The sequence below is a fragment of the Parasteatoda tepidariorum genome, chromosome 6 (assembly GCF_982258835.1).
Source record: "Parasteatoda tepidariorum strain Cologne lab strain chromosome 6, Ptep-v5.0, whole genome shotgun sequence".
NCBI classification, from domain to species: domain Eukaryota; kingdom Metazoa; phylum Arthropoda; class Arachnida; order Araneae; family Theridiidae; genus Parasteatoda; species Parasteatoda tepidariorum.
In genome coordinates this window covers 81,177,057-81,205,008 of record NC_141760.1, presented here as the reverse complement: position 1 = coordinate 81,205,008, position 27,952 = coordinate 81,177,057, and the positions used below count along the sequence as shown (strand labels likewise).

Genomic DNA, 27,952 nt, shown 5'->3' with positions numbered 1-27,952 from the left:
AATTTTAACATTATATATTAAGTTTTTAACAGTATATTAAAATTATCACTGTATTATACGGTAAATTTGTTTTAAAAACGTAATGTATAAATGAAAAGAATATACTTACAGTTTCGGAAAACATTCTTATGAATTTCTTAATTTTTTTTTATCTGTGCATAAAGGCATGCGTCATAATATTTTCCAGTAGGAATATTTCTTAAATCTGTTAGAAACTATGTGTGCACACGTATTTCAGAGAGGGCATACAAAACTCAGTTGATTTATGAAATATTCAAAGCACACGTAGCTGACTTGCATGTCTCAAATAATAACCTTTATGATTTAAACTTTCTGTATAGCATCAGAATATAATTTCATGAAATGAAAATAATAATGTACACTTATTGTGAATAGCAATTGTGAACATACTGTGAATATCAACTTAATGTGAATTAAGACTTATTCTCAATTATCAAGCTATAATAAAAAGAAATGCTTTATTCAAGATATTCCTCGCACTGTCAGAAATAATTTCGGTGAAGTAAATAGCAAGTATATGTTCATTCAATTAATAAAGTTTACGGTTTTGAACGTTTCTTTGCATTTACGGCTTTGAAATTATTTAAATTATGTATAAATGAAAAACCGTAAAAGCAAAACTAGACCAGTTTGTAACCATTTAATACTAGCAGGATTTCAAAATCATAAAACTGAAATTTTACTGAACTTAGTTAGGTTTACGGTAGGTAATGGACTTTGGGCTTAGGATGTGGTTGAGTAGTGCTTTGTAAAGCGAACCCTGTCATGTGACTTAATTAGTATGCATGGTAGTGTTATCTATCATGTAAAATAAAGAATTCTGATCATTTTGTGCAAAAGAGCTTTGTGGCTCTGCTAAGCGTGATTAAGAGTTTCATATTATAATTGTCCAAGATCACCAACTGGGAAGTTGAGGACAGAAAAAACTCTTTATCTGATGATGGGATGGAGAAAATAATGTGGTACCAAAGCTGGGAGTCAAATGACTAGTTTAATGAATGAGATTGACAGATTTGCCCTTTTGACTATAGCATGTACCAAGCTACAAGGAATTAAGAGGCTAATGTGGCTAATTGGCTCGAATAAAGTGATATTTGTTTAACTGCACCATGTAAAAACAGTCAATAAATGATTCTCCTCATAGTTAACAGATTAAATATCATCTTTTTACGGTTGTTTGACTATTTTGGTTTAATGTAGTGAAATATCAAATAAAACATGATTTAACCATTGCCTTCCAAATACTTCTTATAGAGTACTACAGCGTCGCAAATAAAACCCTTTGGTATTTATTTGAATTATATTCCGAAAAATCAGATATATATTTGAATTACTTATCATATATACTTTGGAGAATTTGGAGAAAAATGAACTGCAGGACTTAACTAAAAATATTATGTAACTAAATTTAAAATATTGATGAAGTTTGAAAATACTTCAAGGTCAGAAACATCACCATTAATAATTACTATTTAAGTTTTTTAATCGACAAATAAAATCAAAAAAGTTTTTTTCAAATTCAAATTTAAGTTTTATAACTTACAAAATATAACATCTTATAAGTAAACTTCTTGTGAAGCTAGTCTCATAACATTATAACTTTTTTTTTGAAAATCATGATTATATTTGTTATGCTTATTGCTGTTACGTACTAACTATTTTCAAATACTTAATAACTCAATTTTCAAGAAATAGTAGCTAGCGTTTTCTTGAACAATATTTCACATCCCTCGAGTATTAGGATGTATTACACATGTAAATATTGTTACTAGAATCATAAACTTTCAATAAGCATACGCAATTAATGATCTTAGAAGTATTCAATTTGTATAAAAAATTTAAATAATTTCCTTCTCAATATATAATTTACTAATTAAAAAAATTAATAATGAGCATGATTAGTTGACCTAAATTTCCATCTATTGTTTAAATTCTTTTTCAAACTCTTAAATGTCAAGAAATTATTTTTTTCAAGAGTTTAAAATACAAATAGAAGTTTTTGCGTCTCTAATAATGCAAAAAAAAGATAACATTCGTGTCACACAATTCATGACGCATTCGTCACTTAACCAAGCAGTTACAAAAATAAAGTGATTCGAAAAAAAAAACATTTTATCTACATTGAAAATGTCAATTTATTTTACCGTTTAACATAATTAAAATATTCTGAAAAATTAAAAGTTATGAATAAAATGCGTTAACTAACAGTTAAGTATTATTTTTCTTATAAATATGCATCCATTTCTGTTTTTACAAAATATGTAAGATTTTGACGTAACATTTTCCGTTAAAAATGAAGAAAATAAAACTGACACATAGGAACACTTTTGATATATAATTTTATTTTAATAGTGTTTTATTATTTTTCAAGTAAAACGAGGCTAAATGTATTAAAAATAATTGTTTATTTTATTTATTAAGATTAATTGGAAACTACTTATTAAAAGATTTTGCATATTTGTTTCACAAAACAATCAAAAACCTTAGCTGTTAGTCCGAAGAAACAAAAGTTAGATTTAAAACTAGTTACTTTTCAATAAAGTTTATTAACTTGTCCGAAAGATCTGTTTTAGTCTTAAATACATATATTTTTAAAGTTGCAAAATTAATTCAAAAATTGATGTGATTCCTTAGATATAACAAGTGCATGTTTCCTTTCACTGTACAGGTACAAAATTCTTATGAGGTAATCTTACAAATTATAACTTTTAAATTGCAACTTTTATTTTTATAGCCTCTCATTCCTAAATTACAGGTTTCACTAAAAATTGGAAACTAATTTTTCATTCACACCTAGCAACCACGTTTCTGTTTTCCCAAAGAAAAAAAAAGCAGCGCATAAAACAATCGGAAGTTAACTGACACAATTTGTAACGACTTCTTTCCGGATATTCCCAGTAGGGGGCGCAGTTGATTCCCGCTGACCGATCCATTTTGCTTTTTCCTTCAAAAAGATTTGGAAACGGAGTAAAGGATTTTGAACCGGATTGTTAGAGCATCACTTTAGATAGAAACTGAATATAATCTTTTCATTTTGCAACTAAACTCTTGGTCTTCTTCATACACTTTATAAACTAATGAAAGATAAAGAGATCAAGTCTAATTATTTAAATTTCCCAGGTAAGCTACTTTTCATTCTATTTTGTCAAAGCATGCTTTTTTTGATTGTTTGTTTACTTAACTAGCAACTGCTAACTTTGAGATTTTCTTGCTTAGCCACATTTTTATCTATAATTTAATCAAAGAAAGTAAATATGAAACACAAAAAAAAGAAGAAATAGTTGCTTATAAGTGATGTTTCTAAGTTTATTTTCAAATATGAATCTTATTTTTGTAATTAATTTAAAATACATCAGTTTCGCAAAATATTTTGCAATGAAAAATAAAAAAAAATTAACATTTTGAAATTCAAATTTATTAAAAATGATGAAAATACATTTTTTTAATTCCATGAAGAAAAAAGCATGCATAAATAATGAAGACGTAATATGAAATATGATTGTCCACGTATCATATCCCCGAAAACGTCCACGTATCATGAAATATGATTGTGAAAAGTTTAAAACGTATTTTTTATCATTAAAAATTGAGCAAACAATTTTTATACAAAATTGCATGTTTCTATTTTAACTGAAAGGTAGAGTTTTTGCATTAGAATCCATAACTCATGCTAATTTATTTTTTTTGTTTTTCTAATTTGAGAAACAGTATATGTTAATAAGTGGCTTTATTTTTAAGAATAATTATTGTGTAATAATTGAGAAAATTTTTTTGTTTTTGTACGTTAGTGCCACAATTCAATAGAAAACAATAACTTTTTAAAAGTTTTAAGAAAGTGAATGTGGGGTAGCATCGAGTAGCTAACAAGGGAAACTAGGGAAGTGTGACTCGCCAATTTTGAAATAAACTAGTGGGATGTATGCCTTATGAGGAACAATTTTAGGGGGCAGCATTCGTTTCGGCCCATAGAAGGTCCTGTGAGAGATAAAAGATAATTCAATATATGGAAAAATCGGTATTTTATTACTTCAATGCAGACTATTAGTTATTGTAATTGTCTCATAATCCAAATAATTTGTAATTAATTGAATAATTAATTATTTTTTAATTAATAAATTAATCAGAAATTATTAATTAATTAATTGATTTGCAATTACATACTCCAATTAATTTGGATAGTTTTTTGAAAAAAAAATTAAAAAAATTTGATGTAAGTTTTTTTTTTTTAAATTAACCTAACAGGTTTTTCTGAAAAACTGCAGATACATAAAATTTTCAAAATCAATTTTAACAATAAATATGCATTATATAGTACGTGAAAGTAATTAATTATCCAATTAATTACAAATTAATTGGAGTATGAGACAATTACAATAACTAATAGTCTGCATTGAAGTAATAAAATGCTGATTTTTCCATATATTGAATTATTTTTTATCTCTCATAGAACCTTCTATGGGCCGAAACGAATGTTGCCCCCTAAAATTATTCCTCATAAGGCATACATCCCACTAGTTTATTTCAAAATTGGCGAGTCACACTTCCCTAGTTTCCCTTGTAAGATTAGAAGGTCTGTTGAAGCTAAACTGTTCCCCTATAAACTGCCAGATTTAAATAAGAAATTAACTGTTTAGTTGTATACAATATATTATTCTGGAAAAGTAATGCAGTCCCTGGCCAAATTATTAGGCGTACTGTAAGATTCTATGTAAAATCTTAATTATCAGGGAACTATACAGTTTTATTGTTTTTGCGCGACAGAAACCGGTTTTCACTTGTTTACGTTCGCCTATCAATTGGTTAAATAAGGCGATATATAATATAAATTTGACAATTGTATAAATTAGACGAAATATTATATAAATATAGAATATTTATTTCATCAGTTATTATATTAGTATATTATAATAATTAGACCAAATTATTAGACGCACTGTAGTGTTTTAATGATTGCATGTTTTGCACAAGTTTATATGCAATACTTTTATATAAAAACATACATGTAATGGGATTTTATTAAGAAGATTTTTTTATGTACTTCCTATTTGTATTTATTTTTAACGTATTGCATTACAATGCTAACCAAATGATACACGAGTGTTAAAAAGTGTATACCGGTTTCAGCAGCTTAAGAACAATAGTGCTGTATAGTATCACCTGATAATTATGATTTTACATAGAATCGAATAATGTGTCGAATAGTTTGGCCATAGACTATAGATATACCACTTTTTGTAAATGATTTTTTTTCCTGAAAAAAGTCAAACCATTCGATTTTACTCCACTAGTGGGTAAAACCGGATAGACATGGCAACTCTATGGGAGAGTTAAAAATATTAGAATTTTTGTGAAAAAGTAGCTGTAAATTCTATTTTCTTATGACAATTTAAGAAAACGATGCATGTAATTTACATGTGATATAGTCAAGAACGTACACAAGGAGAAGTGAAAGGTTATTGTCCTGGGACTCGGGATTTTTTGAAGGTTTCAACCAAAATTCTTTACAAAAAGTATTGTGCTTATTAAAGTTTTTTTTCCTCAAAATTGCAGGTAATTTCTTTACATTTATATTAAAATCACAACTTTGTATAAAAGGTCCAACTGCAAAAGATGAAAAATTCCACAAAATATGAAAGTAAGACTTTCTGTGCTTTCAGGATGGAGACCGCAATAAATTTTGTCCTTGGGACTATTAAGTCTTTGTTCATCCTTGAAAGTAGTTACCTTCTTCCTCCGCTGCACTGCAGCTTTCGTTTGCCCAGGTTAGACACACATCAGTCAGACTCCAAGCTCAGGCTTCCGAAAAAAACAGCAGGTTAAATCTTTATTGTTTGTTAGGGTATGCTTTGACGCCAGGTGGCTGAGCGGTAGCGCTTCGCGCTGTCGTGCCACAGGTCCCTAGTTCGATCATCGGGCCGGGCAAGGTAGACTCAGCCTTTCATCCCTTCAGTGGGTCGATAAATGAGTACCAAGCATGCTTGGGAACTAAACACTGGGGGTTTCGCGTTCGGCTGACCACCTTACCGGAACATCTGATCCTGCACCCCAGAGCCCAAAGGTCAAGAAAACTGAGATGGGCACAGTAGGCCTTGGCCCTCTATGGGCTGTCGCGCCCCTGAGTTTAGTTTTTTAGGGTATGCTTTTGTAAATGTATAATGCATGTTGGATTTAAGATAATTTTCATAACTATAATGACAAATAAAAATAAAATAGGAATTGCTTCAAACAAGAGAACAATAAAGATTGGACATAATAAAACAAACTTATCAACAAAGGCGTCGAATTAATCAACAACACGCCTACACAAATTCTTCTTTATTGACATTTAAAGTGTTATTCTGAGTTTGTCTGCTAGAAAACAGAACTAATTTTATCAAAATCAAGATACTTGGTTTTATCCCACTCTCCCCTCTGCAGGCATACTTTCTCAAAGCAAGTGTCTTAAACTATCATATCGATCAATTTTGCTGCAACTTTAATATGGTCTCATGTTGATGTTGGATGAGTTTTCTAACTTGATTATACAATAGAATGCTTCAGGTTTGATCGCAAATCAATTCAATTTTACACATTACTAAGGTTACAATAAATTTCAATTTTATTATTTGATACAACATTGAACAGATTTTTCCAATTTTTTAGGTATAAGAGAGCTGCAATTCTGGTATTTTATCGAACAGTTTAAACTTTTTAAGAAATCATGAACTAAAGTGTTTAATTCTAGCTTATTTTTGATAATTTTAATTATAAATTGTGTGAAAATGTTAAAACTCATTAGGTTGAATAAAGAGAGCTTTTCAGTTTTTCGTTTCAATCGAAATTTGTAACAATAATCTAAATAACAATAACTCAGACGCCGTAATCAAAGCCAAAGATTTTTTTAAAGTTTCATTAAATTCAACATTCTTAGAGTTTTTCTAAGCATATATTTAATCTTTATAAATTAAATAAATTAAAAAAATAAAACAATTTACAGTGCAATCATAAAAATACTCAATGGAAAAAAAATGAAACAATTTATTCATTTTAAAAAGTCAATCAAGAACAAAAAAGTAAATTAACAAAATCAAGAATACAAACCTAGGTTTTCAGCATTAAAAAATTCAGAATTGTAACAGTGTTTCAGAATTGCAAAAAAATAAAAAAAAGTTTACAGTGCAATCATAAAAACACTCAATTAAAAAAAATGAAGCAATTGATGAATTTTAAAAAAAATCAATCAAGTGCGGGAAAAGTAAAAAAAAAATAATAAAAGCAAAGATAATTTTTTTATAAACCACGTTTTTGTAGTGGAGAATAATAATTTAAAAAAAAAATTTTGAAAAACGAAAACCGCGGGGCGCATGAAATACATAACAGTAACAGTATGTGTGCTCATGAGAATGTGTGTATGTATATTTGTAATTGCATCTGAATGTGGATGTGTATGTGGTTGTGCATGTGTATGAGTAAGAAAATGTGTATAGGTACTGTTATGTATTTCATGCATCCCACGTTCTTCGCTTTTCAAATTTTTGTTTTTTAATTATTATTCTTACACTACAAAAACGAGGTTTTTAAAAATATTATTTTTACTTTGATTTTCTTTTTTACTCACTTCCAAATTCTCTATTTATTCACATCCCCTCCGCAGAGGATCAAATTTGTGATGGCATGTCTTCGGATCATCCTCCGGGGTGTTTCCCAGACCGTCGCCAATAGCCCATTGTGCAGCTCTAGTGCGACGTAAATTGACAACAACAACAACAATTTATTCACTCACTGTACACAAAACTTTTCAACTGAAATGTGGCACTAATTTGAAATAATTGAATCGACAACAAAATACAATCGCGAAAATATTAATTTTTCCTTAATTTTAATTTTATTTTGTTTTGTATGTCTTTTTTCTCTTCATTTTCATGCATTGTCATCCAATTCTGAACTATGTGCCAAATTTTAAGTCTGTAGTGGCTAGTCGGGAAGTTAGTTTAAAATCGATTACAAAATTCCACCCGAACAGACAGACGTACACGAAGGCAAGTTGATATAAATGTGGTAAAAACAAATCAGGAATACAAACCTAGGTTTTTAGCATTCAAAATTTTAGATTTGTAACAGTGCTTCAGATTTGAAAAAAATAAGTAATAGAACAAGTGAACAGTGCAATAATAAAAACAATCATTGAAAAAAGGGCACAATTGATGAATTTTAATAAAATCAATCAAGTGCTAGAAAAGTAAATAAAAACAAATCAGGAATACAAACCTAGGTTTTTAGCAGTCAAAAATTTAGAGTTGTTAGTGTTTCAGAATTATAATTATCTCTTTTAAAACGCCATTTCATTTCCTTATTTCTTCCACAATCTTTCTCTTTTTAACAAAAAAAAAAGGCTTATCATTAACGCAGTCGAATAAAAATAATGTAATCACGCATAATCTATTGATTTTACGAGCTATATCAAGATTTCAAGATTGGACGGAAATTAACTTTAAAAGACCGGAAATTAACCGTAAAGTTATCGCCTCGCACCGGAAGTTCGATTTCTTGATTTCTATCAATTCTTTGGTTTTGTTGGATATATGCTTAATTTTTATGCCAATAAAATATATTATAGCATCATTAATTCAGTTCTGTTTTCCGTGTAAACATATTAGAGACGACAAGTTTGAAGTATAAACATATTGGAAATAAAAATCTTTCATTGTAATAAATAATTCAATTACTTAAATAATTGGAGACGCAACTTTATATTTAACTGCCTTTGAACGGTTTTGTTATCTTCTTGTAGGTGTTTCGAATTGCTGTAATTATATTTTACTGTATTAAATTTTTTTCCTCATTTAATCAGAAAAGTTCTTCATTTGTTTTACCTTTCGAAGTAGTATATGATTAAGTTTTCTTAACACTGTACACGTTTTCTTTTCTGTAATTATTGAAAGGCAACATTGCTTGATTAATTTTATACATTTGAATAAATATAGCATCATTGCATGGTATTTAAAAGGAAAAATGTAATAGCAAAGTGCAAAAAAAATTCACCTGATTTAGATTAAAAATCTTAAAAAGTATCTAAATTTTAAGAATTTAGTGTTAAAAAGAATAATTTCTAAGTTAGTCAGAAAATATTTTTAATATGGGCAAGAAAAATTATTATAGTTTAACACATCAGGTTTGAGTAATGAATTCACAGACAATAATATGTAGAAAATATTTTAAATATTCTTTTTGATTTCTCATAATTTTTTTTCTATAAGTAAAAACCCGGTAAATATTTAATTAAAATAATTAATTAATTTTAATAATTATTAAATAAGTTAATAATTACTGAATTAATTAATAATTATTAAATTAGTTTCAGTATTAGAACCACGTATTAATTTCGTATAGAACTCTTACGTTCCAAAAATTCATTTGTTTTGACTGAATTAATCATTGTTAATGCTTTGTTGGTGGAAAAAGTTTGCTAAGTTTCTTGATATATTTTTTTAAATTTCTACTAAGTGATACTTTTAATTCAATATTAGTCTTGTTAGCTTGTCCATTCTATAAATCTCTATAATTGATATATGGGGTTCATGCCTGCTCTTGTCTTCTATGGGAGAAACTGAGTACGATGACCATGAACTAAGGATTTGTGATGCTTACATTGCGGAAGTACTCATTTTACAATGTGGAAATACTCATCTTACAATGTGGAAGTACTTATCTTAGAATGTGGAAGTACTCATACCCTTGCTGTAAAATATACCTTGTAGAAGTTAGAAGAGGCTTTTCTGATTATGTGTTTTACTTCAGTTAGACAAGAAAGGCATCTTAATTAGATCCTCCTTCCTAGATAGACCACTTGCCTTCCAGTAAGGCGAACCGGGTTCGAATCCCAGCGATGGCTGATTGATACGAATTCCGCATTCGGCTTTCACCAATCATAGGACGTGAAATATTCTTAGTGGTAGACGGATCATTGGTTAGGGTCCCTTTGCCATCAAGCTAACAGCAGAATGTTCTCGTGGTCTTTCTCTCCATGTAACACAAATGCGGGTTACTCCCATCAAAGAATCACTTTCTCCCAATCAAAATTAGTAGTCGTAAACCCAAGCATTGGGTCAGCTGTTCAACAACGGTTATAAAATAAAAAAAATAAAAAATATGAGTAAACAATATTGTAGTAACAGCAAAACTGATATTTCCTACCTTACGACGCCAAGATATAGTGTTAAAATAATAATGGATCAAAGATGATTAGGTAAATGATATGATGACAAATAGCGATGATAAATTAGCGTGTAAAAGAATTTCAAAAATTTTTCATAAGAAAATAAAATGTTGCTTATTTTTTTAAAAATTGCTACATGCGTTCTGAGAAATATTATAAAGATAATTCTATTGCCCTTAAAAAATGGGATGCCTTCAAATGACGTAGAGTAGATATCTCGATTCTGATTGGCTGTTGAAACGTGTCATTTGTTCACGTTACCAACGGTTCTTTTCCTTCTATTTTGTGTAAACCAACCCCTTCAAGTATCGATTCTCTTAAGTGACACATTCTATATTCTTTCACAAAGATTACAATTATTTTACTATATATTAATTACTTAACACAGAGACAGGCATGAAGCCGCGTATAACACAAACAAACTAATTATGCTTCAAAGACAAAACAAAAAAAAATGATCATAATTTGTCTATAATATATTTTTGTTTTGAGATGATATAATATAAAAATATATCATCTCAAAACAAAAATATATTATAATTACAATAAATTGCATAAAAAAATAATAAAACTAAATTAAATAGAATACGCAGACGAGAAAGAATTATATTTCAATAAAGTCAATGTGCTATACGTCGTTGTATTTAATTAACTTTACGTTAATTAACATTATAATTAACGTAGAGAAACTTAGTTCAACTTAAGCACGCCTTTTTGCTCACCAACGATTCACTGGAGTTGACGTCATAGATCACATATGTGGATATCTGTGATCTTCTTCTGGAAGTGAAAGTACCCAATTTAGATTAAATACATCTTTTTTGTCCAGAGAAGCAGTTTTGAATTTTATTATTCCAAAAAACGCGTGTATTCGGGAAAAGCTTACGAATTTACCCAAATTAAGCACTAAATTTGGTTAATGTTATATTTTTTTCAATAGATTTTCTTACGTGGATATTAAAAATTGCTCGCATTAATTTTAACTTATGATATGAAAAATTTTAGTCTAACACCCAATTAAGGAATATTGCATGCACAGAAATAATGTGTGCCTTTTTCCAGAATTGAATTTATTTGATAAGTCTATTAATACACTTACTAGACACACATACACTTACTATATTTACATACTTCATTCGTTAAAATTTAGTATTTTGCATTATTTTTCTTTTTAAATCACTTCAGATCTAAAATTAAAACCTCCCTGAGTAACTCGCATAATTTATTTGAAAAAAAAAAAAAGATTTGTGTTCGAAAACATAATTATATGGCCTTTTAAAATTTTAATAAAATGAAAAAAAAATTTTAATTGAGTTTTAACCTATTTTTTTAGCATCCTTCTTAGCTTTTTATTTTTGTTTAGCCCTAGTTTTTTGCATCAATATGCACTTGATAATAATATATTATTCTTTTTAAAAATCCTAAAATACATCTTTACAGAACATCTCAGAATTTATAGGTGTATTTTATTAATTGAAGACATTATTGTACTGAATCAAAAACATTATTGTATATTGTATTTTATTAATTGATGTTTACAAAACAGAAACATCTGTATATTATATGTTTATAAGTTTGAAATGACGTCCATTTATATAGACGTTTCCTTAAATAGAAAAACATACTCAATAATAATAAACTCATAAAACTGAAAGAAAATTACTTGGTATTCAGTTACATATAGTCATTTTCTACATAAACAGAAAGACATTACATAATAAATGCTTAATAAATAATACACGATAAAAACAAAACTGAAGGGTAAATTATCTCGATGAGTTCTCCATTCTTACGATACGTCGGGTATAAAAATATATAAAATATGCCATTATGCTATTTCGTTCAGAATTGCTGATACTCGTCGGGCAGATAAAAATAAAACAGGACATAGTCAAGTGTATTATTTTACTTTCTGATACAATAAAGAATTGATACATAAGTAACAATATTGTTGTTTTTAATCTTATTTTTCTGAAAAAGCTCATGTTTATTGTATGATACAATGATGAAAATGTTTGAAAAATAATTCCGCTTAGAATGTTATTATTTATTCGTTGAACTACCATATTTTCTATTTTTTGCCGTTTTCGGTGTCACGAAATTATAATTACGTGCTAATTATTATGACTTAATAAAGAATTTTAAATTGATAGTAGTGTTGATTAACTTTTAAAATTTTCTAACTCTAATAAGTAAAATTTGCATACTCGTGGAGCAGATAAAAATAAAATAAGACATAGTCAAGTGTATTATTTTACTTTCCGGTGCAATAAAGAATCGATACATATGTAACAATATTGATGCTTTTAATCTTATTTTGTGAAGAAGATCATGTTTGTAGTATGATACACTGATGAAAATGCATGAAAAATAATTCTGATTAGAATTTTTACTGATTATTCGTTGAACTACCAATAAAATTCGTTGAGCTACCAATTTTCTACTAGTCGTATTTTCTATATTTTGCCGTTCTCAGTGTTATAAAATTATAATTGCGTGCTAATTATCGTGACGTAATAAAGAATTTTAAATTGATAACAGTGCTGATTAACTTTTTAAAATTCTTAATTGTAATAAGTGAAATTTTACTCGTACAGTAGATAAAAATAAAACAAGATATAGTCAATTGTATTATTTTACTTTGTGATACTAAAACGAATTAATTCATAATTAACGACATTGCTGTTTCTAATCTCCTTTTGAAAAAAGATCATGTTTATTGTATGATACAATGATAAAAATTTATGAAAAATAATTCTGATTAAAATATTCATTAATTATTCGTTGAACTATCACATTTTCTACTAATCATACTTTTTTGCCATTCTCAGTGTTACAAAATTATAATTATGTGCTAATTATTACGACGCAATAAAGACTTTTAAATTGATAATTGTGTTGATTAACTTAAAATTCGTAACTATTTTTGATGCATAACATTATAACATTTGTTTGAAATTGTGAAGAATATTTTTAACATTTCGGAAATAGTAATAAACGGTTTTAAAAGATATCATTCTTCCCTTTAATAAGAAAAAGAACCGAAAAAAACATTTGAATATTTTAGATGCTAATTTTAATTACGTTTTGAAAAGACACTTTTGATGGTTGAGCTATGCAGGGGTTTGATAAGGACCACCCTTAATATATATATTATGAATCTTTACTAATAATAAAAATATAAAAAATGAAAAAAAATTGGGGGTTAAAAATTAATATCTAGGAGAAGAAAAAAATCAAAAACGAAATTAAATTTTGAGAAAATACAGCCGAGGACGATAATAAATATCAAAACAGGTTTAATTAGAAATTGAAACTTAAAAAGGTGTTTCTTATATTCTCCTTTTTACTTTTCTTTGTGTTCTCCCATTATCAAACCTGTTTTGTCGTTCATTACATCCAACCACTACTACTATTATGCCACTACTATTACGCCACTACTACTAGGTACTATCAGTGATTCAAAATGTTTATATGCTTTTCTTTTAAGTTTTGATAAAAATATTAAAAATTCGTTTTAGCAATATTAACTGCATTAAATTCCCTATGCAGGATGGTCTTTACAGAATACTCTGCATAGGAAATGTGATGGGAAAAAAAACAATGAATAGTGCCAGATTTGCACATTTGAAGTTTTTATAAATACGAATGTTGGTTTTTTTTCTGATTTATTTAGTGATCACTAAATGTCTAACTTCAACATTGATGAAACTCTATCTTAGTCTTTATTGATGTGCTCAGATTTTATATATAATGAGGGTATTATTTTTTCTATCTTGCTTGATTTGTGTTACCGTCTGTTTGAAAACAAATATATGTTGGGTGTATATTTTTTTTAAGATCAGAATCGAAAAAAAAAAACTAAATAAGGCTTATACTATTCTACAATATTATTCAATTATGTAGAAAAGGTTTTCATATAGTATCAGAGGTAATGTTTCAATAAAAAACAAACGAACATTTATTCTAAATTTCAACAAACTTTATGTTAATACCATCAATTAGTTTATGTGTAATACCAGTAAAGCGTGCAACTCTTTAATACTGTTTATATTTCAGAAATGAAATTTATGTAAATTTTCACGTAGAATTGTCAGTAGCAAGATAATATATATAAATATACTCATCAAGGTGAAAAAGAAACCATTAATTTTGCGTCTGACGCAAGTGAAAGACAGTTTCCTTCCTTTCTCTTTGTAAGATTGATTCAAATAAGTAAAATAAAGACTTAATTGACATAAATATTACGTTTTAGATCTTTGACTTAAGCTTTGATTTTTCAAGAAAATATCTTTATTTTAATCAATTAAAATAATGTTTTAAAAGTTATATTTAGAATTAAAAAACTATAAAAATTTATAAGAATCAATAAATCAATTAAATTTTTGATTGCTATGAATAAAAATGAATTAATTATTTTAAAATTGTTATATTTACTTTTTATTTTTCATTCTTTTTACAAATTAGTAAACATAATAAATCAATATCGGAGTATCTCTACAGCACGTTTATGAATTAGAAAATAAGTTTTTCCAGTCAAAAATATTTTAATGTTTATTTCTTATATAAATTGATCTTAAAATAAATTAAAAAAATTCTTTTCATGAAAGTAATTAAATATTTGATATTGCTTATCAAAGCCAAACTTCCAGAGCTGGGAGATAAATTTTTAATTTTTTTTTCTTTAAAACTCTTTTTGAGACACGAAAAGAGTAATTTTTCAACTCAACTTTAAGATCAATATCACCTAACGCCGTCTTGGCTCGTAATTTCTTCCAGGAAGTTACCATCTTTTATGTCGTCTTCCCATTTTTTCCCCTTATAAGTAATTCATTTTGTTACTTCTTTCAAAAAGAATTTTTTTTTTCAATCGAGTGCTAGTATTGCATTACCTTATAATTTTTTATGAACTTATCTTATTCCTTTTAGAATTTTCTATATTTTTTAAAGATTGAAGGTAAAATTCGGTAAGAGTTTTGTTTATTTGGAAGAACGCTCTCAGTTCTGTATTTTTCCAACGTGATAAGAGCAAAGATTATCAGATTTTTTTGACGATCTTATTTGTAAAAATTAAGAAAAAAATAAAATAAGAATGTTATATTTTTATATTGATTTTTTTCAATACAAATAACGATTGTGTATCTAATTGCAACAAAAAGGGGCAATTGTTTAAATTTTTTGTTAAGTAATTACTCAAAAATATTATTGTGACTAATGTAAAAGTTATCGGTACTTTTCAGTTAATAGGACAGAAAAATCACCAATAAAATGTAAACCTCCAATAATTTTGTTATTATAACTTTATTTTTTAAACTAATAAGAATGAAATAAAACAGTTAATTAAAAAATAGCTGAACTTGCTTGTTTCTGGCTAACCGAAAAGTACCCATTTAGCTAAAGATAGTTACATTAGATAAACTACTAGATTGTGGCTTACTTAGACTGTGACTAATGTAACAGTTATCGGTACTTTTCTGTTAGTAGGGCTGAAAAATCGCCAATAAAATGTAAATGGCCAATAATTTTTTTATTATAACTTTATTTTTTAAACTCATAAAAATGAAATAAAACAGTTAATTAAAAAAAATTAAAAAAATTGCTGAACTTGCTTGTTCCTGATTAACCGAAAAGTACCCATTTAGCTAAAGATGGTTACATTAGATAAAGATAATTTAAAGTACTATAATTTAGTATCAGCTAAAATAACTTCAGAGATTTAGAATATAATGAACATTACACTTATGGAAATTCATTGAAAAAAATATGATTGTTCCATTGAATTTATTGCTGGAGCTCATAAGCTCTTGTTATGAATATTTACATACTATAAATATAGTTTGTACTGTTTATTAACACATTTACTCAACTTGAAGCATGCGATTTAACTGAAGTTTGATTGTTATTAGTTTTTCAACTAAAACCCCAATTTAAACTAGACTAACTAAACCTCAATTTATTCAATTAAACCCCAATTTATATAAAAAGGGAAGGGTATACTTTGTGCTATGCAAATTGAAGCAAAACCCCTAAACTCCCAAGCCCCCTCACATCTGCTTATCTCCTTTATTGTATTGTTCAAAATTGTTCCTCTGTACCTATTGGTTAAACTACTTCACAAGTGTTTTTCTCTTTACCTCCCTACTATCATTTAGTATTTAGACACTGAAGAAGTTCATAGAGCTCTTGTTTATAGAACCGAAACTATAGTATGTCCATTTCTGTTCTGTCCATTCATTTGTTCTTTATCCATGTTCTTTTCTTTCTTTATATTCAGAATATGTTCATTACAAATGTTAAATAAGTATTATTGGACAATATATTATAATATATTATTATTAACTTTGAGTTAGCTGTACATATGTAATCGACCCAACATGTGCTTAAGGATCTTCCATTACCTTCTTAGTAATGTAGAAAAAAGTATTTTCCAGGTTTTCTGTTTTTTTTCAGCTATCAAGGAAATTTAAAAATAAATGTGAAAGAAAAGTTAAATTATGTCTCTAAATTTAGAAACTGCTTTTAATCACGTCCATCTACACAGTTTTTTTTTTAATTTTATATTTAATATTAAAAATTTTTCACTCAAACTGTCACAAAACAGCTTCTTCTTGCTAAGAAATCTATTACATATATCTCTAATAAATATATTAATTATTAATAACCGTATATAAAAGCTAAAAATAAATTGAATCATAGCGCAAAATTCCTCTCCGAACACTGTTAGAATTTTTATTGTAAAATTATGGTAAATTAACCGTAAATTTTAAGGTCAAGTACATTTTCTACCTTTACAGTTTTGTAACCGTTTACAACTAGTATGGTTAAAAAAACATGAACATAAATCTATACGGTTTTTTAACCATTTACAATTAGCCTGGTTTATTGGAGATAGTTTAGCAGTCTTAAGGTGCTGCCATCTATGTGTGAATGAGAGAATCCTATTCCAATTACCCGGGGAAAAAATTGGGAGTGCAGGACATTGGAAATTCTTTATGTGTTAAAGAGGAAATATTGTGGGGTCAACATTGGTCTGATCATGATAATGAGAAATCAGCTCTTTTGGTTACAATATGTACTGTAAGAAACTAAGTGGGCATAGGTGGGTCTGGTTGGTGTGCTAAAATTTTGGTTGTTTTACCGTCTAAGATGAAAGCAGTTAATAAACGGTTTTTCTTACAGTTAACAGTTTGAATACCATTTTATTTATGGTTATTTGTCAATTTTATCTGAGTATGGTAAAATATAAATTAAATAAATTCCTATTTAATAATTTTTCCTAGAAATTTTTAACAATGCAGAATTTCATGAATTATAATAGTCTATAAGGAACCAAATCATAAAAATATATTTCTTATAAATTATGCTGAATAAAAACATCAGAACAAATCCTTATAATTCAGTTGTCATGAGACTTATTTTAAGAAAAAACAAATTTTCTCTAATATTTCATAAGTTTCGTTCCATGAGGAAACTAGTAAAACAAAAATAATAACTTGTCAATTCGTTGAACAATTTCCTTATTATGATTATTTCAAAGAAATCAATGTTGAGAACGAGGAAGATGTATTTATTATCTTTCTTTCTTTTGAAGCGATATAAAATATTCAAATGAAGATAGAATTATGTCACGTTCCTCAATTATTCTTTTTAATAGTTAGAAAAGCTTTCTTTAAGCGCTTATTTATTCGAAATTGATTTTTCTTTCCTCTTAGAATTATGTAAAATTTAAATTGTGGATATTTATTTTTATCGAAATAAATTATTCAATTGATGGTTAAAATGTGAGAGATTAAAAATTTAAATATGGCAGATGAAAGGTAATTGAAATAAATAAAATTAAAAGGTAAATGAATTGAATGAAATTATGATTTAGCAAAATGACTGCTTGAATAATTTTTCGTAATCTAATCTATATTTCTGGAATATTTATGAAATACCATTAGTGAAAATCACGCACGTGTTTTAATTACTTATTATTAGTTTCTAGAAATTTTCATTTTACTCGCCACTTAGTGAAATGAATTAAAGACTTCAATTATCAATTCGTATTTGTCCAACCTCATTCTCAAATTTAATCATAATTACTTAATTTTAACTTAATTTTAATTTTAATCATAACTTTAATTTTAGCTTAATTTCAAGAATAACTTTAATTTAACTTAATAATACGAAATATACCTTATGTTGTTTTAGTTTTTTAAGTACTCTATTAATAAATAAATTTTTTTTACAAAAGTAGGAAACATTTAAAAAAAAAATACTCACTTTTACACCTAGCATAAATTGCCTTAGAGGTAAAATTTTCAAATTGTTTTGGGACGTGAAAATCATGATGAATTCTTTGTGAAATATTATGGCTTTCTTGGGTCACCTCTATACATTGATATGTATATATCGTATTCGTTCTTCCTCCATATATAATGTTCTTGTTGTTTATTGTACGATCAGAAATTAAGATGTATTAAAAAAATTAACATCCGTCAGTTTTTTTAGTTTGAGAATTACTAACAGTTAATCCTATAATTAAATACTTTGCGAATTATTCTGCAGCCCACAAAAATGCAACTACAGATCAGGACTAAATTTGACGTCCTGAAGAATCCACTTTTATTTTCAAACTTTACAGGTATTTTTTTTCTTCCAAAATATAATTTTTCTTAAAGCTATTGTAAACTAAACTCTTTATTGCAAATTGTTTTTAACTTTTCCTTATTAAAATGACTATTTGTCAATTGTTGTAGAAAAATTTGCTTATCTCTCTTGAGATTTTAATATCAGAGCTCTTGATAGAGTTGATGTCGCAAGTAACAAATAAGAAAGAAGAAAAAACGTGAGAGAATAATTTTGTCAGATATGAATCTTGACATTTATAATTAAATTTTAATAATATAAAAATCTGAAGGGAGTAATATTACATCTCAAGGGACTATCGTAAGGGAGTAATATTTCATCTAATTTATTTCTTTATACTGTTGTACAAATTTTGCATTCCTGAATTAAATTTTTTTCAAGTATAGTTGATTAGATTTTAAATAAAGTTAATTGTTTATCTTGCTATGGACAATATATTAATAAAACGTTCTTGCATAAAATAGTAATAATTTTAGATCATAATTATATTTGTGTTTTTTTAAAGAAATATCTTCTTTCAAAAAGGAGAAAGATAAATAACAAGCAATCATGTATTTCGGTGATTGAGATAAACAGGGGATGGTATCTCTTATATAAAAAAGCATGTTTAGTTTTATGTAAAAAAAAGGATTAATTTTCATACTGTTTTTTAAATTTTATAGTGCAATCAATATTTATTTTACTCGTTTTCCTTACTTTAATTTTTCTTCTACCTTTATTATTTAGCATTTTTTTAAAAATAATTTTAATATTTGTTTATTACTAGGTCGTATTCTAAAGTCATTTTTTGCCTTACGTCATAGTAACTCAGTATGCTTTGCACATATTACATTGATATTATACAGTTTTTTTTCCACATTTAAAATTCAGAAAAATCACAAGTCAATAAATACTTAAACACATTTATTAGCATTGTTTTTAATCAAACATTAGGTTGCCATAGAAGTGGTATATATGTCATGAAATATCAATAGGAAATGGATTTTTCCTTCTTTAAAATGGAAACTACTTCCTACTTAAATATTTCAATATTGCATTTCAACCGTTGATTTTACCTGAAACTAAACAGCAGTATTGTATTAAAATATTTATTGCAATTTAAAGCATTTTTATAGTTTAGTGAAATATTTCCTTATTTAACTATTTGGCATTTTAAATGCGATTTTTTTATTCAATTTTATTATTTTATTTAAAGATAATTTTAAAAATAAACGTTCTAAAATTATTTTAAGATAATATTTATTAGGAAGAGAGGCTATCATTGGCCCGGCTCCTTCGTTGAGTAAGCTCCATCATTTTACAGTTGATTTCATTGGAGTTCCCTGTTGACTTTTTATTACACATCATGAATTTTAAAAATAGCTATTTTGACCATTATTTATTAATTTATGCTCAAACTAAATTTCTGTAAAAGTAAATACGACGTATGTACTTTTATTCCAATTTTTCAATGTAAACAAATTATAGATATCAACGAGATATAAATAATATTACTTAGTCATAATAACAAAGATTATTTACTTCGTTTTAGAAGAATTTACGAACGTATTACCCATCGATTGCTGTTAGTCACCAATGATCCAGCCTCAGTTGCTGTAAATGTGCCAGTGACTCAACCATAGAATCTTTATCTTAGTTAAGATTTTGGAAAGTTGTACAAAAAACGCCGATGTATATGATTCAGTAAAAATATATCAGGACTGACTTATTCTAAATTAGATAATAATTTAATCTTTCTAGAGTGATGCGCATACATCAAAAATGGTTTGAAAAATATTATGCAATTATGATTAGACTTTAGAGGAACACAGGCTTATAATAAGGCTCATTGGACTAGAGACACGTATCAAAGGGAAACTGCATGAGCTGAAATTAAATGAAAAACTTTCGCAAACATACAATAGCATAGGGAAAGTCACAGTTTGAGCAGGCACACATTATCATCTTGATGAACTGAAATTCTTTCTCTCTGTTCCACGGTTAAATGGTCTTTAATGTATGTTGGTTGTTAAGGCCTGTTTAGACGAGCCAATTTCTTGGACAGAGATTAATTGATATTGATGGAAACTTGTTTTGCTTTGAGCTTGAATCGTGTAAACAATCATCCAAGTACTTGGTCTAACTTCTTGGACGATACTAGAGCATGTTCTACTTTCCATCCAAGTTTTTTCTCCTTTAACCAATCAGCGTCTTAGGTTTTATGACTTCAACAAGCAAGCAACAAATTATGTAATTTTGTAGTCTGTTTTCATATACTTTAGTCCAAATAAATTGATCTGTTGCGGTTTATTTGTGTTATTATGATTTTATTTGAATTTATTTAGTAATTTTGAACTTATATAATGATTATTTTATAATGTTGAATATGAACAATGCGCATGCGCAAGTTTTTCCTTCGACGAATCAGTGACATTCAAGAACTTGGATAGTGTCGACGAATCATCCAATTTCTTGGACAGAGAAATCCCTCCAATTTCTAGGATTCAAGAACTTGGACAGTGTAAACAGGCCTTTAGGGGTTACCTCTATTGACTTCGAAATGTTATCGTAGGTACATGAATTTTCAAACATAATTTTTCGCAAAAAGTCAGAGCCATTTTTTTGGTGCAGAAATGCCACTTGTGTTGGCATCATAAAAACGGATCTGTTAATTAAATTTAATAATCTCAATAAAAATGATCTCTACTGATATAATTATGTGTAACAACAATTTTACCCATTATAAATTATAGAACTGTTTTAAATAAGTATATAATTATATTTTTTGTTTAAGTTTGCATATAATTTTATGTCATGAAAATTAGTTAACCTTAAAAAAAAAAGAGTTTTATTTGTTTGAGATGTTTAGTTTTTTTTTCTATTATAACTTTTTTTTTCTAATTTAGCTTTCAAGACTAAAAACAAATCATAGATAGCATTGTCTTAAGTACACTCTGACGGAAACATGATGTTGTAGATCTCTCTAAATGAGATCCTCACACATATTTTGAACATGTTTCAATCGACTAATATGTTTTGTTAATGTTTTTTGTTTTGATATCTTGTAGTGCTTTCTTAATTGACTTTTTCCGCATTTGATGGTGAGGCTCGCTCGGTGTCTAGGAGAGGTTTTTATGGTCTCTTCTAAAGGTTTTCTGCAACACAAAGTCTATGGAAAAAATACCGTACCTACCAAAACTGGTCGTAAACAGAGGAGGTTGTTACATAGGGGTGGGTTTTCTTGAACGTTTCATTGTAATACGTTACGAGTTCTGCTTTGGGTTTGTTTGTGGAAGATAGAAAACTTCGAACACTTCAAAACCAGTTTTTGTTTATGCTCATAGAAAATAAGAGGAAAATATATACGTTTTATCTTTAATGCTCGAAAAAAACTAAATCAGTTACGTCATAAAATGATAAGTTGATTATCTCTTCACTACACCGAAATTCTTTATAGTTTTGGGATTATTGTAACTCTATCAAGTGGCAGTAAATATTATTACAACCCCGTGTTAGAGTTTACTTTTATTATCCCTTTTGTATACCAATTTTGTTTTTTTTATTTGTGGCATTATGAAACACGCTATACCAATTTTAATATCATAAAATGTATTTGCAACTATAAATGCATGCCTTTCAATAAAAACTGTTAAATTGTTTTCATATTGAGTGAATTAACCATAAAAGTGTTTTGGATAGTTCAAAATACTGGTCAAAATCCTTATAATGAATTATGCACATTCGATCTTAATAAATTCCCATACTTATTTTCAAATACTCATATTTTACTGTTTTAGGCTAATTACAGAAACCTAAAACCTCACCTCGAATGCCATTACTCTCATTTACGATTTTCGAAGATAAATCAAAACTCGAGTAAACAAACTTATTTTTCAAACTTAAATTTAAAAGTGAAATATTTTTCGCAATCAATACCAATACACAACTAAGAAACAAAACACTTTCAACTCTCGTTAAATAAAACTTCCTGCATTAATATTTCATATCTTCAAAACTTTGAACTCTTCTCAGCATTAATTCGATGGAAATTGTATAGCTCTTCGAAAATATCATACGCATTCGCCAATTTTAACTATCCCTAATAAGACTCATCAATTTCTAGTCGCGAATTTCTCTTCGGCGTGTTATCTGAGGCAACGAAGGGCCATTCCGCTTTAGAGTCATCCATAAATTATCGCCAAATAAGGCAGAAGTGTCGTGGAAAGTGGGGTGATGTGCTATGTGGACAAATTCTTTTCACGAGGGAGTTTAAACCGGGCGTGGAAGTTCAGGCCCGCATTTACTAAGTGCTTAATTGTATTAGACGCATCGTGTGGAAGCTGCATAAGGTATTCGAGGAGTAGATCTCACCAAATTTAGTCTTAAATGGAAGAAGCTTTGTTCTATTATGTACTTTCGTGAATACGTTTAAAATGAACGCATCAAAAATATTGTAGGTATTCGTGTATTGTTTATTTATTTATCCTGTTATGAGGCTGTTGAAGTTCATTGAACTATTCGGGAAGCATATTTTATTTTGTTTTACAAATAGCTTCATTCTGATTAACTGCTTTGTAATGGATAGTTATATGAATTAAATTATGTAAATAAAACTGTTTGTATTGATGACGTTACAAGAAGGTGAATCGGCAAAACACATCAAGAATGTTAAAGGTATTCGAGTATTGTTTACGTATTAATTACGTCTTGAGATTATGACGTAATCATGACGTCATGAATAAATTTTAACTATTTAAAGTGTATATTTTAACAATTTAAAAAAAATTATATTTTAAGGGAAGCTTAAAATTTGCTTCATTGAAATTTGATGTTTTTGTAAAGGGTACAAGAACAATATTACGTAAGTAAAAATAATGCTGTTGATTATGATGCGCGTGGAATGCTGTGAATAACTGTTGTTGTTGTTGCTTATGCCCATTTGACCAACAGAAGCATTAAATCATAGTCCATGAACTCATCCAAAAAGCTCCCAAAGCTATGTACTATTGCAGCAGGGTTGGAGAACAGGTGGCACTTCTGGCAGCCAATACACGATAGGATGTGGGGCAGGAGCAGACTGGTCCACATAGCACTTAGGGCAGATGACGTGATGTTGGGATCGAGATCTTCTAAGTCTGGCAAGCGCGGTTTGGACACGCCTATTGTTTGCCCTGATCAGAGCAAGACCAGGCCGACCTCCCCCATACCAATCATGCTCAGGAGATTTTTTCCAACAGGAACCAATATCTTGTCTAGTTCGAGTTGCAATTTCTGAGAAAGTAAGAAGGTCATCGCCAGCAGTATCCCTATGGCTGCCCTCACGGGCGAGACCGTTAGCAATTTTATTCCTGTAGACATTCACGCGCGACGGTTTCCACTGAAACAAAATCCTAATGTCGTGACTCAAGCAATTTAGAAGCTGCACAATGTTTAGTGTCGTTCTGTCACCATACCTCCACCACTCAGACAGGTGCTGTATGGAGCTACGGCTGTCACTCAGAATCCATACACTTGAATCGACATTGTCAGCAATAACTTATCCGCCGTTTATGAAATAGAAAAATCACAGATTCATTGTCTCAATTTTATTGAGTTACTCATTCACTAATTTAATCATTTATTGGCAAGTTGACTCTTAATTAACTGTTGATTCATGGTTTACTTCGACTTCAATTATTAAAGTGAGTTTGTGGATTAGTTGATTTTCTCATTTCTTTGTTTTTATTTTCAGTGTTTTACTAGTATACAGTGTTTCACGCTGATCACTAGGTCACCAATTCATTGAAATTCTCCATCACTCAATCACTTTGACAACATTCATGCTTCGTCTAAAATAAGACTTTAATTATGTTTAAAATAAGGCTACTTGTCTGAGTATATTGCGCACACTGTAACAATTTCCGGATTAAATTACGGTAAAAAGTACCCGTATTCGGGATGAGGGGACCGTAAAATATCTTTATCGGAACATGTTACGGAGCTAAAAATCTGATATACCCGAATTTTTTTACCGTAATAAATGCCGTAACATCGTTGAATCTAATTAATTAAATATTACTGTAAGAATTAGGGTATAATATTTTACGGTGAAATGGATTTTACGAATGATGCACCCAAAGTGCCATACTTTATACCATAATTTGATCCGGAATTTTCAATTGTGTATTCTTATATTAACTAAAGCTTGATTATGACCTTTGATTTCAGTTTTTTAATTTGCGTCTTTCATCACCATATCACCAAGGGAATGATATGTAACACTAGCAAAAACGCCAAGAACTATAGTATGAGCTTGCAAGTACATTTGCTTGTACTTGCCCATAGAAATGGTTCTCTCTATGCACCTTAAAACCTATACAGGTTGTCCAAAATGTATGGATGTATGGATATATGCATTTAGGGGAAATGTTTAGATCCTTAATGTAGGTAATGTATCTCGGAAGTACACATCGGATGAAATTTTTAAAAGATACATTCAATGATAAAAAAAGCTCAATACCTTGCAATCTTATTTCCGTGGACAACTTGCAAATCTCAGATAGAAACTCATATTCTTTACTGCAGATTTGGATTTCCTGGAAATGAGTACCTAGATTATAAATGCAGATTATTGCAATTTGGTTCATTAGTGACATTGGAATTATAAAATGAAGCTTTCAAATAAGCTTGTAAATTTCAGAAGATAAAATTGAAACGTGGAATGTGAATAGTTGAATTCATCCTCTGAAATTATTGTACACGTGTATTTTGAGATTGTATCTGATGTGTATTCGTCGAGATAATTAACCATTTTTATCATTTTTTGTCACTCTGTATTTAGATTATTTAACTGTCTTATCCTGTATTATTTAACATACTAAGAAGCTATTTGATCATGGAATATGGAATTTGTCTCTTGAATATATGTTGTATTTTTAACAATTAAAAAAAAATATTGATTTGAAAATAATTCAAAGCCCTATTAAGTTCAGTTTAATATTTTATTTCATTTAAATTTTAGACTTTTATGATTTTTTTTTTAAAATTAGCATTGTAAAAAAATTTCATCGAATTGAGTAATACGATACAAAAAACGCTTACTTTTCTTTCATATATGAAACGTTACTTTTGCTATAAATTTTATGACAATTTCATTTAACAGATTAAGTAAAAAGGCATCTAAGTAACGTTAATTAAAAATTAAACATTATTTAACATTTTATTATGCTTCTATCATTATTTTAACTATTATTACGTGCTATATAATTTTTTATAAATGCAATCTATACTATTCCATTGCCTGAATAATATATCATAAAGATTTATGATTTAACTTTTACCAAAGTACTTCAGTAACTTATTTTATAAAATTCTTTCCATAAACCTGATCTATTATTCTGTTGTCCATAAATACTGTTTACAATTCTCTACGAACAACAACATAATGAAGAGAACTATTAACAGCTTAATGAATAAACAGTTTTGGCGAGATCGTGATGATATTATTCTTCCTAAATAGCTCTAATGTTGTCACGGATATAACATGCATATTATACATAATGGTATACGGACGTGTTATCTAAGTAGAGTATTTTAATGCTAAAAGTTCCATAAAGCAATTTCTTCCGGAAATTATATCAAGCTTCTAATATTTTATAGCTAATAATAAATTAGGTCAGTCATAATTCATCAATATTGATTAAGTTCTGGAAAATCGATAGAAGTACTTTAGTAATGAAAACTGTGGTTATCTTGAATGCTTATTGCGTTTTTGCGAAATGCTGTGAATGTAGATTTTTTTAGCGTGATTTTATTTTGAATGTAGTATTTTTGAATAAATGCTGTATAATTATGTCTCAGTTTGGAAAACGTAAAATTTTGCTAAATTTTAAAATAATTTTGGAACAATATTATCTTATTTGTGTTTTTACCTTCTTTTTAGTTTTAAATGTTACGTTTTAAGATGGTGGGAAAATGGATTTTATTTTATAATTTAATAAAGTACTAAAAAATAACTATTTGTTAATGAATTAGAAAGACGCCCGGTGGCTGAGCGGTAGCTCTTTGCACTCCCGTGCCACAGGTTCTGGGGTTCGATCCTCGGGCAGGGCAAGTTTGACTCAGTCTTTCATCCCTTCAGTGGGTCGATAAATGAGTACCAAGCAGGCTTGGGAACTAAACACTGGGGGTTTTGTGTTCGGCTGACCACCTTACCGGAACATCTGCTCCTGCACCCCAGAGCCCAAGGTCAAGAAAAACCGAAATGGGCACGGTAGGCCTTGGCCCTCTATGGGCTGTCGCGCCACTGAGTTTAATTTCAGTTTAATGTATTAGAAAGAGAAATTTATTAAGTTATATCAAAATCAACTGCTTTTTACTTTAAATTCTTATCGATTATTTCGTTCTAATAGGTTATTTTTCTTTCTAATAAGTTGTTACGTCACTAAAATTGAAATTATTTGAAAAGTATTTCATGCATTCCAGATGCCTAAACGAAATTCAGGGTGTCATTATCGTGTTTTCGAGAATATGAAAAGCGTTTTAAACCTTTTTTTAATCTCTTCATTTCAAATTAAGGATTTTAGAAAATATGAAACCAATTCTTGTGAGGGGACAAACTGTATAATTTATGGAATCTAAATTAGAATTCGATTAATCGACACTGTGAAGATAATATAAAACAGTTTTTATTTAAACTAAAGAAGAACTATATTTAATGACTTTAAATAACTACTTTCTTCATCAACAGTTTTTAAATGTTATAAATGCTATATTTTATTCATTCTTTGTCCTTGTGGTGTATTGAAGGTTTATTGCCCTTTCTGATTAGAGCTTTATTGCTATCTCCTAATCCAACTGAATGGCACTTATGTCTTTGGGGAACAAATACAAATTAAATGAGTCACATATGCGAGGTATACTTGGTTCCCACAATACTTAGGATAAGCATAACAGATAATAATGAAAACTGTCATCGATCCGTTTCTTCAAGTCAAGCACATATAGAAAAAATTGCAAACTAAAATTTATAAAAAAATATATTTATTTTTAATTTTAAGAAAATGAGGAAATGTTAAAGCAGTTTTACAGTTAAGTTCATAAAACAAAAAGTACTTAAAAAGTATGAAATAGGATCATGAATATACT

At 28.4% G+C, this 27,952-nt stretch overlaps 1 protein-coding gene across 1 annotated transcript in view; it reads left to right on the top strand.

The window, feature by feature from the left end:
* The first annotated feature begins 2,948 nt into the window (after window positions 1-2,948).
* Window positions 2,949-27,952, top strand: part of LOC107456079 (somatostatin receptor type 2-like) — a 148,889-nt gene continuing 123,885 nt past the window's right edge. The window contains exon 1 of the mRNA XM_071178454.2: window positions 2,949-3,141. The gene's annotated coding sequence lies outside the window, so the exon portion shown is untranslated. The remainder of the gene's footprint in view (window positions 3,142-27,952) is intronic.